General features: G+C 35.1%; 1 long non-coding RNA gene across 2 annotated transcripts; it reads right to left on the bottom strand.

Annotated features, from left to right (window-relative positions):
* Positions 1-1,403: 1,403 nt before the first annotated feature.
* LOC148852410 (uncharacterized) lies at positions 1,404-3,226 on the bottom strand. 2 transcript variants are annotated; one of them, XR_016099748.1, is made up of 4 exons: positions 2,441-3,226; positions 2,054-2,155; positions 1,770-1,885; positions 1,404-1,643 (listed from the first exon to the last, which is right to left on the bottom strand). It is a non-coding gene; the product is annotated as an uncharacterized LOC148852410 (long non-coding RNA). The 2 variants fall into 2 exon arrangements; XR_016099749.1 differs by having other exon boundaries at positions 2,049-2,155; positions 2,441-3,197.
* Positions 3,227-5,170: the final 1,944 nt, after the last annotated feature.

The following is a 5,170-nucleotide window of genomic DNA, read 5'->3' as shown; positions in this document are numbered from 1 at the left end:
TTTTTAAAGCTCACTTAAGCCTTTCAAATAGGCAAGCAATTACTGGTGGTTACTACTGCAGATTTGTTATTTTACCACATCAGTCAACAATTATATGACCTTCCCCATTGAGTTTCCTTAAGTAGAAATTTTATTGTTACTATTATTGTTGCTGCTATTGTTCATTTTGAATCTAATATTTTTAAGGATTTTAGTATTTTTTCCCATAATACCAATTTTTTTATATCTTTTGACGGCTACACAACGGGGTAGCCCGTCTCCCAACCCATAGCCCCCCAACCAAGTTGCAAACCAGGTTCAATCCTATGTATCTGCTACAACCAGTAGGAGACCTTTCCAACCAGCTGGTTTAGACCTTGCTTTTCCATAATACCATATTTGTTGCTTCTAGCTAAGACTATTAAAGGGAAATATTCCCTTCAACATCTTAGGCACCAGGAACCAAGGCAAATGGGTTCTTGGGTTTCCAAAAGCAGAGGGTTTACTAGATGCCTTAGTAGCGCTAATGCTATGTGGTGTTCCAATTTGGGTCCCTTCTGATAAAGACTAGGCCATGTTATGCAGTGTGGCTCCCATTCTACTCTGCTGAATGTTGACCCTCTTATTGGATTTGTCTGAAAGGGATATAAACATATGAACTTATGAAACATAGAATATAGTGGCATTGAGAAATCAAAGTGAGACCTCTCTTAATTCTCAGAATAATTAACAATGTAGTGTTTGGTCAATTTCCTCCCTTTCAAAGTAGAAACTTGTAAGTCAAAAGTAAAAACCTCCTCCCTTGCACAACACTTTTCTCATCCTCAAGTTTCATAATTTTCTTCCCAAAATGCTGCTTAGGTGCAATAGTATCAAATCTCTCAAACATTTTCATCTCCAACCTCAATATTACAAAAATATAACCTTAAAGATAACAGAAAAATGAAAAGAGGAACACAAAAATGTAGGCATTTTATTTCAAATCCTTGTAAAGGTCAAAAACAATAAAAGCTACTTAAATAAAAATCTGATTGTAATTTGAAAAATTCCCTTGGATGTAGTAGGACATGATATAGGAGAAGAAATATCTCATAACTCATCACACTCATGTATTATGGATGTGAATTAATGAATTGATAGAATGGATAGATATGAGACACAGAAATCACACAAAACAACAAGACAAATAATCCATTAATATCAAAAATAGTAGTGGAGTCACTAGAGTCCAAGCCAGAAAAATTTAAGATAGTTTAGTTTGAAATTCTACAGGATAAAGTTTTTATTTTTCAGATCTTCCAATTTGATAAGCATCAAGTGCCACTCTTATAATTTAATTTCCTCATCCATAACCTTTACCTCCTAATAAATGCCTTAATTATTTTATATACACTTTGCAGTTTGCACTTTCTTAGACAAGAAAATGAAGATAATAACAAGAAGTAATCATTATACTATCACAACATTTATTAGCAACTGTTTCCTTGATGTGTCATATTATATATCTTAAAGCATTAAATTGCATCTACAAAAACTTGCCAATAATACTTCTTTTGCTCCAAGTCATTTATTTAACTTGTTTATCTCCTCATCCATCATATTTTGCAGAATTGCATGCTCCCGCTCTTTTGCTACTTCATCAATTTCCTTAGAATTGCCATTTGCTGAAATTGGCATGTAAAGGAGTTAATATGTAAACCTCAAATTAAGGTAAACAAGTAAAGATATTAAAAAGAAAATAATAATTAAAAAGTATACAAGCACCAACAAAAACAAGAAATTGAACTTACTAATCTGATTTACAATGGAGCCACATGGTTGGGATAGCTAGGTTAGGTCCAAATGATGCACTTTTTGGACATGTTGATCCAAGTGGAATACAAGTTATAGTTTCAGCCAAACCATCCTAACATAAATAACATATTATAATTCATTTAGACAAAAATAATTAGATCCATTTTGATTGGAACAAAATGGAGATATGTTGAGACACAACCAAAAAAATTAACTACATAAAGAGGGAAAATGTTATAGAGTACAAGAAGACAAAAAGATATTTAATATAGTACTTGACCATCTATTTCAAATTTATCTACTGCAGTGCTGCAATATTCATGAAACTCCTTGCGAAGATCCTCATTGGTAGCCTTGAGTCAAGAATCCTTTCCTTGAGAGCCTACACAAATAGATCATATGGTTGTTACTTGCAAATTCCCTATTCTATATCATAGGGTATATTGGAATAAGGATCAATAATTGAAGATCATAAGATCTAATGCCTGTCATCCACTAAAATCATTTGGAATAGATAGGGACATTTAGAGAGGAGGAGGAGAAGGAAAAGATTAGAATGGTTGATTCGTTTACTATTTAACGGATTAGAGAAAACCTAAAATGAAGTAAATTAGATTGATTCATTTACTATTCAACATAAATCATGCTAAAATCTTAATGCCCTAACCTGTATCAATAGAATATTTGTTGTTCTTCTTGTCCATTAGATCTACTATCTACTTCCGAACAAATCTAAAAAAATCTAGTTGAATCCATGGTTCTTCCCTCCTATACTGCACAAGAAGAAATAGAGCGAGAAGATGAAGCTGAAGTTACTCTGTTTTGCACAGAAATAAAACAAGAAGACAAAGATGAAGCTACACTATTTTGTGGAGAAGTAGAATGAGAATACGAAGATGAGGCTACTCTGTTTTGTGTAGAAGTAAAATGAGAAGACAAAGCTGAAGCTCTTTATTTTGTGCAGACATAGAACGAAGATGAAGCAAAATATATTATGTGTTCCTTTGTATCATTCTAATTTTTCAACATCCCTTTAATCGATTATAGAGAGCCCAGCACAAATCAAGGTCCACCAAAAATAAATTTAAGCAAAAGAATGCTTAGGGGCAGAAGAATCCAAAGTGTTCCCTATACTAATAGAGAGAATGGAACGAACAAAGAGACCGAATTAACAATAAAGAACGATCTAGAACAAGTAAAGAGACCATATTGGAACTAGCAACCCCATATTGGAATTAGCAACCCAGATGAGTGATGATCACGAGAAAGATTAAACTCGAAAGAGCAACAAAGAAAGATAGAGAAGAGGGAAGAGAGAGATAGAGAGAATGGAAGATGAAAGAAGGAATATGAGAGTTGAGAGAGAGACATGGGAGCAGGAATGCGCTAGTAATTTCATTTTTTCTTTATTTCTTTATTTTTCCTAAGCAGCCAAAAGTTTTAAAACCCGCCCAACTAATTTGCCACTGTTTCATATTTTGCTAGTCAAAATTGAGGAGGTATTGCAATGGTTAATTAAAAAGCCATCTCAATAACTTACATTTAAGCCACGAGCCATAAAACCTTAGCTACGCTGCATGCGTGAAATGAGAATATTCCCATGGATGGTTTATTCCGTCGCTATATATAGTATTTTAGCCACGGTTTTTGGTCCGTTGCTGGAAAATCCGTGGCTAAAAATGATTTTTCCTGTAGTATTTCCCTTTCCCTATTTCATTACCGTCATTGCAATGAGTTGCATCGGCAGATTTAAACACAGTAGTGACAACCCTCCTCTGATATTTCTCTCTCCTCCTCCCTCTCTCTCTCTCTCTTCTTATGCTTCTTCCTCCAATCCCCCGAAATAAACCACCCGAGCTTGATTGTTCATCTTCTTCTCCATCTAGAGGTAAACTAGCGGCAACCATTTTAGTTTCTCCCCACATGGTGAAATCCATCTCGTTTCTCATCAGAACTTTGGTGGAAAGTTTGAAGTGAAGTAAACTTATATCTCCCTTGTTGTAGCATCTCGTCTCAGGCCATAAATCGATTTAGGTAATGTCCATTCTCCCTTGCGATTCCTCTTCTTTCATTCTCCTTTATTTTATTTTATTTCATTTTCTCCATTCTATGTTGAAAAAAGCATGACTATCGGCCATTAGAGACGGTGATGAAGGATGGCTGAGCCAATCTCTATAAAATCGACGGATAATGGCAAATGGTGTTATCAGATTTCTTTGTTTCATTTTTTAAGTATTGACATCACACTTTAAATCTTCACTTCTTTTTATTGACTGTCTATCATGATTACTGTGTTCGAATATAGGTTTTAAATACTGATTCAAAATAGAAGGGTTTATTAGCTCGACCTTCCAAGACTATAATGGACGAATATGTTAACCGGGATCGGAGGAGACTATCATTGTGACATTCCTCCGTCAATGGAAAGTCAATTTTATAGCTAAGAAAAAAAAAAAAAAGAAAAGAAAATAATAAATAACAACATGGGTAAGATACAAAAGCCAAAATGATCTATTTACAAATACAGAACGGAAAGAATCATTGGCCAAGGAGGAGGCATTTGTTTGTAGATCAGATTAAAAGGAGGAAAGAGTGACTTACCGAGTTAGGACAATGGTAACAAAATAATAAACAATAAAAGTAAATATATAAAATAATAAAAGGGAGGGAGGAGAAGTGGATGAGGAATATAGGATAAAATGAGAGAAAAATTAATAAAGAAATGCGAAAAAAATAATGAGCATAAGCTATTGAAAGTGGAAACAATAATAAAAAGTAAAAAAAAAATCAGAATAAAAAATAAAAATGAAATTAATTAATAAAAATAAAAAAAATAAAAAAAAATCATTAGAAAATAAATTAATAAATAAGTGACAAGTAATTCTATAAGGTAAATATACAAAAAGGGTTCCGATGGTGCGCGATCCGGTCACTCCTAGCTAGCGGTTGCGTGGCTCCTTTGTGGTACTTGAGATGGAGAAGATGAGGAATTCCCGGGGGACTTGCCCGGTGGGAACACTCCGATGCTTAAGTTAGAGCTCTGTAAAAAATGCAAAGAGGGTAAAGGGCCTAAGAGTGCAAATAGCGCAGGTATCCAAAGACTACCTCTACCCTTTGGGATTGGGGCTACTTATAACAGAACTCTGTCAAATCAGACCCACCTGCCTCCGTCAGGGCAGGTATAACCGGCACTATCGTCCTGCCACAGCCATTACAGCCAGGGTTGAGGTGGCACGTGTGGGGCCGTCGTTGTAGGGTACGTACTTGTCAGATGTAAGACATCTTCCAGAGGTGGCGGCACGACACCATTTGACAAAAGACGTGGTTGCAGTCTTCCAGGTTTGTCAGGTACAATTGTCAGGCAGGAGATCTTCCTATGATATGCCGAACTGTTCTT

Source organism: Nelumbo lutea, chromosome 5 (genome assembly GCF_056320005.1).
Source record: "Nelumbo lutea isolate HS-2025 chromosome 5, American lotus-T2T, whole genome shotgun sequence".
NCBI lineage: Eukaryota > Viridiplantae > Streptophyta > Magnoliopsida > Proteales > Nelumbonaceae > Nelumbo > Nelumbo lutea.
Note: the sequence above shows the minus strand (reverse complement) of the source record. Positions and strands in the feature narration are given on the sequence as shown.